Here is a 15,219-nt window from a genome sequence, read left to right on the forward strand (position 1 = left end):
TACATTATAGGACTATTACTCTCCTGTACATTATAGGACTATTACTCTCCTGTACATTATAGGACTATTACACTCCTGTACATTATAGGACTATTACTCTCCTGTACATTATAGGACTATTACACTCCTGTACATTATAGGACTATTACACTCCTGTACATTATAGGACTATTACACTCCTGTACATTATAGGACTATTACACTCCTGTACATTATAGGACTATTACTCTCCTGTACATTATAGGACTATTACACTCCTGTACATTATAGGACTATTACTCTCCTGTACATTATAGGACTATTACTCTCCTGTACATTATAGGACTATTACACTCCTGTACATTATAGGACTATTACTCTCCTGTACATTATAGGACTATTACACTCCTGTACATTATAGGACTATTACACTCCTGTACATTATAGGACTATTACTCTCCTGTACATTATAGGACTATTACACTCCTGTACATTATAGGACTATTACTCTCCTGTACATTATAGGACTATTACACTGCTGTACATTATAGGGCTATTACACTCCTGTACATTATAGGACTATTACTCTCCTGTACATTATAGGACTATTATTCTCCTGTACATTATAGGACTATTACACTCCTGTACATTATAGGACTATTACACTCCTGTACATTATAGGACTATTACACTCCTGTACATTATAGGACTATTACACTCCTGTACATTATAGGACTATTACACTCCTGTACATTATGGGACTATTACTCTCCTGTACATTATAGGACTATTACACTCCTGTACATTATAGGACTATTACTCTCCTGTACATTATAGGACTATTACACTGCTGTACATTATAGGACTATTACTCTCCTGTACATTATAGGACTATTACTCTCCTGTACATTATAGGACTATTACACTCCTGTACATTACAGGGCTATTACTCTCCTGTACATTATAGGACTATTACACTCCTGTACATTATAGGACTATTACACTGCTGTACATTATAGGACTATTACTCTCCTGTACATTATAGGACTATTACACTGCTGTACATTATAGGACTATTATACTCCTGTACATTATAGGACTATTACTCTCCTGTACATTATAGGACTATTACTCTCCTGTACATTATAGGACTATTACACTCCTGTACATTATAGGACTATTACACTGCTGTACATTATAGGACTATTACTCTCCTGTACATTATAGGACTATTACACTGCTGTACATTATAGGACTATTACTCTCCTGTACATTATAGGACTATTATACTCCTGTACATTATAGGACTGTTACTCTCCTGTACATTAAAGGACTGTTACACTGCTGTACATTATAGGACTATTACACTGCTGTACATTATAGGACTATTACACTCCTGTACATTATAGGACTATTACTCTCCTGTACATTATAGGACTATTACACTACTGTACATTATAGGACTATTACACTCCTGTACATTATAGGACTATTACACTCCTGTACATTATAGGACTATTACACTCCTGTACATTATAGGACTATTACACTGCTGTACATTATAGGACTATTACACTCCTGTACATTATAGGACTATTACTCTCCTGTACATTATAGGACTATTACTCTCCTGTACATTATAGGACTATTATTCTCCTGTACATTATAGGACTATTACACTCCTGTACATTATAGGACTATTACACTCCTGTACATTATAGGACTATTACACTCCTGTACATTATAGGACTATTACACTCCTGTACATTATAGGACTATTACACTCCTGTACATTATAGGACTATTACTCTCCTGTACATTATAGGACTATTACACTACTGTACATTATAGGACTATTACTCTCCTGTACATTATAGGACTATTATACTCCTGTACATTATAGGACTATTACACTCCTGTACATTATAGGACTATTACACTCCTGTACATTATAGGACTATTACACTCCTGTACATTATAGGACTATTACACTCCTGTACATTATAGGACTATTACTCTCCTGTACATTATAGGACTATTACACTGCTGTACATTATAGGACTATTACTCTCCTGTACATTATAGGACTATTATACTCCTGTACATTATAGGACTATTACTCTCCTGTACATTATAGGACTATTACTCTCCTGTACATTAAAGGACTGTTACACTGCTGTACATTATAGGACTATTACACTGCTGTACATTATAGGACTATTACACTCCTGTACATTATAGGACTATTACTCTCCTGTACATTATAGGACTATTACACTACTGTACATTATAGGACTATTACTCTCCTGTACATTATAGGACTATTACACTCCTGTACATTATAGGACTATTACACTCCTGTACATTATAGGACTATTACACTCCTGTACATTATAGGACTATTACACTCCTGTACATTATAGGACTATTACACTGCTGTACATTATAGGACTATTACACTCCTGTACATTATAGGACTATTACTCTCCTGTACATTATAGGACTATTACTCTCCTGTACATTATAGGACTATTACACTCCTGTACATTATAGGACTATTACACTCCTGTACATTATAGGACTATTACACTCCTGTACATTATAGGACTATTACACTCCTGTACATTATAGGACTATTACACTCCTGTACATTATAGGACTATTACACTCCTGTACATTATAGGACTATTACACTCCTGTACATTATAGGACTATTACACTCCTGTACATTATAGGACTATTACTCTCCTGTACATTATAGGACTATTACACTCCTGTACATTATAGGACTATTACTCTCCTGTACATTATAGGACTATTACACTGCTGTACATTATAGGACTATTACTCTCCTGTACATTATAGGACTATTATACTCCTGTACATTATAGGACTATTACTCTCCTGTACATTATAGGACTATTACTCTCCTGTACATTATAGGACTATTACACTCCTGTACATTATAGGACTATTACACTGCTGTACATTATAGGACTATTACTCTCCTGTACATTATAGGACTATTACACTGCTGTACATTATAGGACTATTACTCTCCTGTACATTATAGGACTATTACTCTCCTGTACATTATAGGACTATTACACTCCTGTACATTATAGGACTATTACTCTCCTGTACATTATAGGACTATTACACTCCTGTACATTATAGGACTATTACACTCCTGTACATTATAGGACTATTACACTCCTGTACATTATAGGACTATTACTCTCCTGTACATTATAGGACTATTACACTCCTGTACATTATAGGACTATTACACTCCTGTACATTATAGGACTATTACTCTCCTGTACATTATAGGACTATTACACTCCTGTACATTATAGGACTATTACTCTCCTGTACATTATAGGACTATTACACTGCTGTACATTATAGGACTATTACACTCCTGTACATTATAGGACTATTACTCTCCTGTACATTATAGGACTATTATTCTCCTGTACATTATAGGACTATTACACTCCTGTACATTATAGGACTATTACACTCCTGTACATTATAGGACTATTACACTCCTGTACATTATAGGACTATTACACTCCTGTACATTATAGGACTATTACACTCCTGTACATTATAGGACTATTACACTCCTGTACATTATAGGACTATTACACTCCTGTACATTATGGGACTATTACTCTCCTGTACATTATAGGACTATTACACTCCTGTACATTATAGGACTATTACTCTCCTGTACATTATAGGACTATTACACTGCTGTACATTATAGGACTATTACTCTCCTGTACATTATAGGACTATTATACTCCTGTACATTATAGGACTATTACACTCCTGTACATTATAGGACTATTACACTCCTGTACATTATAGGACTATTACTCTCCTGTACATTATAGGACTATTACACTCCTGTACATTATAGGACTATTACTCTCCTGTACATTATAGGACTATTACACTGCTGTACATTATAGGACTATTACACTCCTGTACATTATAGGACTATTACTCTCCTGTACATTATAGGACTATTATTCTCCTGTACATTATAGGACTATTACACTCCTGTACATTATAGGACTATTACACTCCTGTACATTATAGGACTATTACACTCCTGTACATTATAGGACTATTACACTCCTGTACATTATAGGACTATTACACTCCTGTACATTATAGGACTATTACACTCCTGTACATTATAGGACTATTACACTCCTGTACATTATGGGACTATTACTCTCCTGTACATTATAGGACTATTACACTCCTGTACATTATAGGACTATTACTCTCCTGTACATTATAGGACTATTACACTGCTGTACATTATAGGACTATTACTCTCCTGTACATTATAGGACTATTATACTCCTGTACATTATAGGACTATTACTCTCCTGTACATTATAGGACTATTACTCTCCTGTACATTATAGGACTATTACACTCCTGTACATTATAGGACTATTACACTGCTGTACATTATAGGACTATTACTCTCCTGTACATTATAGGACTATTATACTCCTGTACATTATAGGACTGTTACTCTCCTGTACATTAAAGGACTGTTACACTGCTGTACATTATAGGACTATTACACTGCTGTACATTATAGGACTATTACACTCCTGTACATTATAGGACTATTACTCTCCTGTACATTATAGGACTATTACACTACTGTACATTATAGGACTATTACACTCCTGTACATTATAGGACTATTACACTCCTGTACATTATAGGACTATTACACTCCTGTACATTATAGGACTATTACACTGCTGTACATTATAGGACTATTACACTCCTGTACATTATAGGACTATTACTCTCCTGTACATTATAGGACTATTACTCTCCTGTACATTATAGGACTATTACACTCCTGTACATTATAGGACTATTACACTCCTGTACATTATATGACTATTACACTCCTGTACATTATAGGACTATTACACTCCTGTACATTATAGGACTATTACTCTCCTGTACATTATAGGACTATTACACTGCTGTACATTATAGGACTATTACTCTCCTGTACATTATAGGACTATTATACTCCTGTACATTATAGGACTATTACTCTCCTGTACATTATAGGACTATTACTCTCCTGTACATTAAAGGACTGTTACACTGCTGTACATTATAGGACTATTACACTGCTGTACATTATAGGACTATTACACTCCTGTACATTATAGGACTATTACTCTCCTGTACATTATAGGACTATTACACTACTGTACATTATAGGACTATTACACTCCTGTACATTATAGGACTATTACACTCCTGTACATTATAGGACTATTACACTCCTGTACATTATAGGACTATTACACTGCTGTACATTATAGGACTATTACACTCCTGTACATTATAGGACTATTACTCTCCTGTACATTATAGGACTATTACTCTCCTGTACATTATAGGACTATTACACTCCTGTACATTATAGGACTATTACACTCCTGTACATTATAGGACTATTACACTCCTGTACATTATAGGACTATTACACTCCTGTACATTATAGGACTATTACACTCCTGTACATTATAGGACTATTACACTCCTGTACATTATAGGACTATTACACTCCTGTACATTATAGGACTATTACACTCCTGTACATTATAGGACTATTACACTCCTGTACATTATAGGACTATTACTCTCCTGTACATTATAGGACTATTACACTCCTGTACATTATAGGACTATTACTCTCCTGTACATTATAGGACTATTACACTGCTGTACATTATAGGACTATTACTCTCCTGTACATTATAGGACTATTATACTCCTGTACATTATAGGACTATTACTCTCCTGTACATTATAGGACTATTACTCTCCTGTACATTATAGGACTATTACACTCCTGTACATTATAGGACTATTACACTGCTGTACATTATAGGACTATTACTCTCCTGTACATTATAGGACTATTACACTGCTGTACATTATAGGACTATTACTCTCCTGTACATTATAGGACTATTATACTCCTGTACATTATAGGACTATTACTCTCCTGTACATTATAGGACTATTACTCTCCTGTACATTAAAGGACTGTTACACTGCTGTACATTATAGGACTATTACACTGCTGTACATTATAGGACTATTACACTCCTGTACATTATAGGACTATTACACTCCTGTACATTATAGGACTATTACTCTCCTGTACATTATAGGACTATTACTCTCCTGTACATTATAGGACTATTACACTGCTGTACATTATAGGACTATTACACTCCTGTACATTATAGGACTATTACACTCCTGTACATTATAGGGCTATTACTCTCCTGTACATTATAGGACTATTACACTGCTGTACATTATAGGACTATTACACTCCTGTACATTATAGGACTATTACACTCCTGTACATTATAGGACTATTACACTCCTGTACATTATAGGACCATTACTCTCCTGTACATTATAGGACTATTACTCTCCTGTACATTATAGGACTATTACACTACTGTACATTATAGGACTATTACACTCCTGTACATTATAGGACTATTACTCTCCTGTACATTATAGGACTATTACACTCCTGTACATTATAGGACTATTACTCTCCTGTACATTATAGGACTATTACTCTCCTGTACATTATAGGACTATTACACTACTGTACATTATAGGACTATTACACTCCTGTACATTATAGGACTATTACTCTCCTGTACATTATAGGACTATTACACTCCTGTACATTATAGGACCATTACTCTCCTGTACATTATAGGACTATTACTCTCCTGTACATTATAGGACTATTACACTGCTGTACATTATAGGACTATTACTCTCCTGTACATTATAGGACTATTACACTGCTGTACATTATAGGACTATTACTCTCCTGTATATTATAGGACTATTACACTCCTGTACATTATAGGACTATTACTCTCCTGTACATTATAGGACTATTACACTCCTGTACATTATAGGACTATTACTCTCCTGTACATTATAGGACTATTACACTACTGTACATTATAGGACTATTACACTCCTGTACATTATAGGACTATTACTCTCCTGTACATTATAGGACTATTACACTCCTGTACATTATAGGACTATTACTCTCCTGTACATTATAGGACTATTACTCTCCTGTACATTATAGGACTATTACACTACTGTACATTATAGGACTATTACACTCCTGTACATTATAGGACTATTACTCTCCTGTACATTATAGGACTATTACACTCCTGTACATTATAGGACTATTACTCTCCTGTACATTATAGGACTATTACACTCCTGTACATTATAGGACTATTACTCTCCTGTACATTATAGGACTATTACACTCCTGTACATTATAGGACTATTACTCTCCTGTACATTATAGGACTATTACTCTCCTGTACATTATAGGACTATTACACTACTGTACATTATAGGACTATTACACTCCTGTACATTATAGGACTATTACCCTCCTGTACATTATAGGACTATTACACTCCTGTACATTATAGGACTATTACTCTCCTGTACATTATAGGACTATTACTTTGCTGTACATTATAGGACTATTACACTCCTGTACATTATAGGACTATTACTCTCCTGTACATTATAGGACTATTACACTCCTGTACATTATAGAACTATTACACTCCTGTATATTATAGGACTATTACACTCCTGTACATTATAGGACTATTACACTCCTGTACATTATAGGACTATTACACTGCTGTACATTATAGGACTATTACACTCCTGTACATTATAGGACTATTACACTCCTGTACATTATAGGACTATTACACTCCTGTACATTATAGGACTATTACACTCCTGTACATCATAGGACTATTACACTCCTGTACATTATAGGACTATTACACTGCTGTACATTATAGGACTATTACTCTCCTGTACATTATAGGACTATTACTCTCCTGTACATGATAGGACTATTACTCTCCTGTACATTATAGGACTATTACACTGCTGTACATTATAGGACTATTACTCTCCTGTACATTATAGGACTATTATACTCCTGTACATTATAGGACTATTACTCTCCTGTACATTATAGGACTGTTACACTGCTGTACATTATAGGACTATTACACTGCTGTACATTATAGGACTATTACACTCCTGTACATTATAGGACTATTACACTGCTGTACATTATAGGACTATTACACTGCTGTACATTATAGGACTATTACACTGCTGTACATTATAGGACTATTACACTCCTGTACATTATAGGACTATTACTCTCCTGTACATTATAGGACCATTACTCTCCTGTACATTATAGGACTATTACTCTCCTGTACATTATAGGACTATTACTCCCCTGTACATTATAGGACTATTACACTGCTGTACATTATAGGACTATTACTCTCCTGTATATTATAGGACTATTACACTCCTGTACATTATAGGACTATTACTCTCCTGTACATTATAGGACTATTACACTCCTGTACATTATAGGACTATTACACTCCTGTACATTATAGGACTTTTACTCTCCTGTACATTGTAGGACTATTACACTACTGTACATTATAGGACTATTACACTCCTGTACATTATAGGACTATTACTCTCCTGTACATTATAGGACTATTACTCTCCTGTACATTATAGGACTATTACTCTCCTGTACATTATAGGACTATTACACTCCTGTACATTATAGGACTATTACTCTCCTGTACATTATAGGACTATTACTCTCCTGTACATTATAGGACTATTATACTCCTGTGCATTATAGGACTATTACACTCCTGTACATTATAGGACTATTACACTGCTGTACATTATAGGACTATTACACTCCTGTACATTATAGGACTATTACACTCCTGTACATTATAGGACTATTACTCTCCTGTACATTATAGGACTATTACACTCCTGTACATTATAGGACTATTACTCTCCTGTACATTATAGGACTATTACACTCCTGTACATTATAGGACTATTACACTCCTGTACATTATAGGACTATTACTCTCCTGTACATTATAGGACTATTACACTCCTGTACATTATAGGACTATTACTCTCCTGTACATTATAGGACTATTACACTCCTGTACATTATAGGGCTATTACTCTCCTGTACATTATAGGACTATTACAATCCTGTACATTATAGGACTATTACACTCCTGTACATTATAGGACTATTACTCTCCTGTACATTATAGGACTATTACTCTCCTGTACATTATAGGACTATTACACTCCTGTACATTATAGGACTATTACTCTCTTGTACATTATAGGACTATTACTCTCCTGTACATTATAGGACTGTTACTCTCCTGTACATTATAGGACTATTACACTGCTGTACATTATAGGACTATTACTCTCCTGTACATTATAGGACTATTACACTCCTGTACATTATAGGACTATTACTCTCCTGTACATTATAGGACTATTACTCTCCTGTACATTATAGGACTATTACACTCCTGTACATTATAGGACTATTACTCTCCTGTACATTATAGGACTATTACTCTCCTGTACATTATAGGACTATTACACTGCTGTACATTATAGGACTATTACTCTCCTGTACATTATAGGACTATTACTCTCCTGTACATTATAGGACTATTACTCTCCTGTACATTATAGGACTATTACACTGCTGTACATTATAGGACTATTACACTCCTGTACATTATAGGACTATTACACTCCTGTACATTATAGGACTATTACACTCCTGTACATTATAGGACCATTACTCTCCTGTACATTATAGGACCATTACTCTCCTGTACATTATAGGACTATTACTCTCCTGTACATTATAGGACTATTACACTGCTGTACATTATAGGACCATTACTCTCCTGTATATTATAGGACTATTACACTCCTGTACATTATAGGACTATTACTCTCCTGTACATTATAGGACTATTACTCTCCTGTACATTATAGGACTATTACTCTCCTGTACATTATAGGACTATTACACTATTGTACATTATAGGACTATTACACTCCTGTACATTATAGGACTATTACTCTCCTGTACATTATAGGACTATTACACTCCTGTACATTATAGGACTATTACTCTCCTGTACATTATATGACTATTACTCTCCTGTACATTATAGGACTATTACACTACTGTACATTATAGGACTATTACACTCCTGTACATTATAGGACTATTACTCTCCTGTACATTATAGGACTATTACACTCCTGTACATTATAGGACTATTACTCTCCTGTACATTATAGGACTATTACACTCCTGTACATTATAGGACTATTACACTCCTGTACATTATAGGACTGTTACTCTCCTGTACCTTATAGGACTATTATTCTCCTGTACATTATAGGACTATTACACTGCTGTACATTATAGGACTATTACACTCCTGTACATTATAGGACTATTACACTCCTGTACATTATAGGACTATTACACTCCTGTACATTATAGGACTATTACACTCCTGTACATTATAGGACTATTACACTGCTGTACATTATAGGACTATTACACTCCTGTACATTATAGGACTATTACACTCCTGTACATTATAGGACTATTATACTCCTGTACATTATAGGACTATTACACTCCTGTACATTATAGGACTATTACTCTCCTGTACATTATAGGACTATTATACTCCTGTACATTATAGGACTATTACTCTCCTGTACATTATAGGACTGTTACACTGCTGTACATTATAGGACTATTACACTGCTGTACATTATAGGACTATTATACTCCTGTACATTATAGGACTATTACACTCCTGTACATTATAGGACTATTACTCTCCTGTACATTATAGGACTATTATACTCCTGTACATTATAGGACTATTACTCTCCTGTACATTATAGGACTGTTACACTGCTGTACATTATAGGACTATTACACTGCTGTACATTATAGGACTATTACACTCCTGTACATTATAGGACTATTACACTGCTGTACATTATAGGACTATTACACTGCTGTACATTATAGGACTATTACACTGCTGTACATTATAGGACTATTACTCTCCTGTACATTATAGGACTATTACTCTCCTGTACATTATAGGACTATTACTCTCCTGTACACTATAGGACTATTACACTCCTGTACATTATAGAACTATTACACTCCTGTACATTATAGGACTATTACTCTCCTGTACATTATAGGACTATTACACTCCTGTACATTATAGGACTATTACTCTCCTGTACATTATAGGACTATTACTCTCCTGTACATTATAGGACTATTACTCTCCTGTACATTATAGGACTATTACTCTCCTGTACATTATAGGACTATTACACTGCTGTACATTATAGGACTATTACACTCCTGTACATTATAGGACTATTACTCTCCTGTACATTATAGGACTATTACTCTCCTGTACATTATAGGACTGTTACACTCCTGTACATTATAGGACTATTACTCTCCTGTACATTATAGGACTGTTACTCTCCTGTACATTATAGGACTATTACACTCCTGTACATTATAGGACTATTACTCTCCTGTACATTATAGGACTATTACTCTCCTGTACATTATAGGATTATTACTCTCCTTTTCATTATAGGACTATTACTCTCCTGTACATTATAGGACTATTACACTGCTGTACATTATAGGACTGTTACACTCCTGTACATTATAGGACTATTACTCTCCTGTACATTATAGGACTATTACTCTCCTGTACCCCGGTGTAGTATATAGTATGTAGAGCTCAGCCATATCACTGCTGTGTATACCTGTATGGAGTAGAGGTGAGGCCTGGCCCTGCTGCTGGGTATGCTGGGACTTGTAGTGTTTCCTCACCTTCACATTTCATTGAATGCATTGTTGGTATTATTATTACCCTTAATGGAAGCTGCTTTGGGGGGTTTTCATACACTTTGAGTGGGAAATGCAAAAATTTTCCTTATCTTTTTCTTATTATTTTACCGTATTGTACAATGTGTGGCGCATTAGTAATGGATGCCATGCAGGAAGGGGTAACATGTTATTTAGGATAATAGATGCTCATGATCTGCTAGGGCAGTGTTTTACAAACTGCATGCCTCCAGCTGTTGCAAAACTACAACTCCCAGCTGTCCGGGCATGCTGGGAGTTGTAGTTTTGAAACAGCTGGAGGCACCGTGGTTGGGAAACACTGGACTCTATACAGATGGGCTGGTACCATTAGATCAGTTATATCAGTCATCTATATATGAGCACATAGAAAATGTTTATATATATATAATTGCAATAAAAAAATGTAAATAAAAAAAATTACTATTCCATATATAGATTTTTTTATGTATGTATGTATGTATGTATATATATATTAATATTTATAATATAAAAAAATGTAAACAAAAAATTAAGCAAAACAATTTAAATATTTATGTGTGTATGAATATGTATAAATAAAGTAAAAAGTAAAGAAAAAATAATTTTAAAAAAAATAAAAATTTTAATATTTATAGTATAAAAAAAGTTTAACAAAAAATTAAGCAAAAAATGTATATTTATATATGTGTGCATGAATATATATTAATAAAGTAAAAAATAAAGAAAAATAATTAAAAAAAGAAAAAAATGTACAAGTGTAAAAAAAAATATTAATAAATAATATATATATATAGCTGCTTTCACACTATATAATTTCTCCGCTCTAAAGACCCGTTATAATGTTCCGTTAAGGAAACCCTAAGGAAACGGCCGTTGCAAAATCCCAGTCAAGTCAATGGGATTTTGTGATTAGCCGTGATGACCCGTTATGAATAACGGACGTTATTTTGTGACGGGAGAAAAAAACGGTACATGCACTAATTTTTCTCTGGTCACAAAATAACGTCCGTTGTTCATAACGGGTCATTAACGGGTCATCACGGCTAATCACAAAATCCCATAGACTTGACTGGGACTTTGTAAAGGCCGTTTAAATGCCGGTTTTAAGGGTTTCCTTAAAGGGTCTTTAAAATGGAGAAATTATATCGTGTGAAAACAGCCTAAAAGGTAAAAAAAAAAAAAAAAAAAAAATAAGAAAAGAAAGAAATTAACATTATAAATATATATACGGTAATTTATGTAAAAAAATTAATTAATTGAACATTTGAAAAAAAATTACAAACGTAAAAAATATATATATTTTTTTTTTTAAAGTGTGTGCATGTCCCTGACTGTTTTGAGTCATGTAATCACAGGAGGCCCAAGTGGTTAACATATTTCGTATCACTGTGCGCAAAATTGTCTTCTTTATGAAAATATATAAAATTGGTGTATTTTGGTCACATCACAAACTAGGAAAAATGTCATAGAAAGTGATCAAAAAGTCAGGTCTATGCAAAAGTACAGATTAAAAGCTACAGATCGCAGCACAAAATAATTAACACAGCTCCGTAGGCATAAAAATAAAAAAGTGATATATATATATTTGTTTATATTTTATTTATTTTTTTTATTATTTATTTATTTTTTAAAGCAAAACAAAAAGTATAGCACTATGCTGTCATTAGAATTGTAAAATAAACGCTGTGATGTTTACTGCCTTGGTCAGGTTGTGGTGTAGCAGGGCGCGCTTCCACTAGCACAAAGCTTATGCAGCAGGAATTACAAGTACCTACCTGCTGTTTTTTGGATGTATTTTTTGCACACTAAAGTCACATGAAGTAAAATGAGGAGCATAAAAGTACAGGAGTCTATTCAGACTGATAGATGGTCCACCCAGGGTGATAGACAGTCCTTACAGAGTGATAGACAGTCTATACAGAGTGATAGACAGTCTATACAGAGTGATAGACAGTCTATACAGGGTGATAGACAGTCCGTACAGGGTGATAGACAGTCTATACAGAGTGATAGACAGTCCATACAGAGTGATAGACAGTCTATACAGAGTGATAGACAGTCTATACAGGGTGATAGACAGTCCGTACAGGGTGATAGACAGTCTATACAGAGTGATAGACAGTCCATACAGGGTGATAGACAGTCTATACAGGGTGATAGACAGTCCATACAGGGTGATAGACAGTACTTACAGAGTGATAGACAGTCCATACAGGGTGATAGACAGTCCGTACAGGGTGATAGACAGTACTTACAGTGTGATAGACAGTCTATATAGAGTGATAGACAGTCTATACAGAGTGATAGACAGTCTATACAGAGTGATAGACAGTCCATACAGGGTGATAGACAGTACTTACAGAGTGATAGACAGTCCATACAGGGTGATAGACAGTCCATGCAGAGTGATAGACAGTCTATACAGAGTGATAGACAGTCCATACAGAGTGATAGACAGTACGTACAGGGTGATAGACAGTACTTACAGTGTGATAGACAGTCTATACAGAGTGATAGACAGTCTATACAGAGTGATAGACAGTCTATACAGAGTGATAGGCAGTCCATACAGGGTGATAGACAGTCTATACAGAGTGATAGACAGTCTATACAGAGTGATAGACAGTCCATACAGGGTGATAGACAGTACTTACAGAGTGATAGACAGTCCATACAGGGTGATAGACAGTCCATACAGGGTGATAGACAGTCTATACAGAGTGATAGACAGTCCATACAGGGTGATAGACAGTACTTACAGTGTGATAGACAGTCCATACAGAGTAATAGACAGTCCATACAGAGTAATAGACAGTCCATACAGAGTGATAGACAGTACTTACAGTGTGATAGACAGTCTGTACAGAGTGATAGACAGTCCATACAGAATAATAGACAGTCCGTACAGAGTGATAGAAGGTCTGTTCAAAGTGAAGGACAGTCCATACAGTCTGAAAGACAGTTCTACTGGTGATAGACAGTCCGTAAGGAGAGACACTCCGTACAGATAATAAACTGTCCATACAGGTGATAGACAGTCCATACAGAGTGATAGACAGTCCATAAAGGGTGATAGACAGTACTTACAGTGTGATAGACAGTCCATACAGAGTGATAGACAGTCCATACAGAGTGATAGACAGTCCATACAGAGTGATAGACAGTCTATACAGAGTGATAGACAGTCCTTACAGTGTGATAGACAGTCCATACAGAGTGATAGACAGTCCATACAGAGTGATAGACAGTACTTACAGTGTGATAGACAGTCCATACAG

At 34.8% G+C, this 15,219-nt stretch overlaps 1 protein-coding gene across 5 annotated transcripts in view; it reads left to right on the forward strand.

Moving 5' to 3' along the window:
• Positions 1-15,219, forward strand: part of PIWIL4 (piwi like RNA-mediated gene silencing 4) — a 319,725-nt gene that overhangs the window by 49,719 nt on the left and 254,787 nt on the right. Inside the window, exon 1 of one of the 5 annotated variants that reach the window (XM_056561502.1) lies at positions 11,824-11,874. The exons of the other annotated variants lie outside the window; for them this stretch is intronic. The gene's annotated coding sequence lies outside the window, so the exon portion shown is untranslated. Of the gene's footprint in view, positions 1-11,823; positions 11,875-15,219 lie in introns of those variants that run through there. 5 annotated transcript variants of the gene reach the window in all.

The sequence above is a fragment of the Hyla sarda genome, chromosome 2 (genome assembly GCF_029499605.1).
Source record: "Hyla sarda isolate aHylSar1 chromosome 2, aHylSar1.hap1, whole genome shotgun sequence".
Taxonomy (NCBI): domain Eukaryota; kingdom Metazoa; phylum Chordata; class Amphibia; order Anura; family Hylidae; genus Hyla; species Hyla sarda.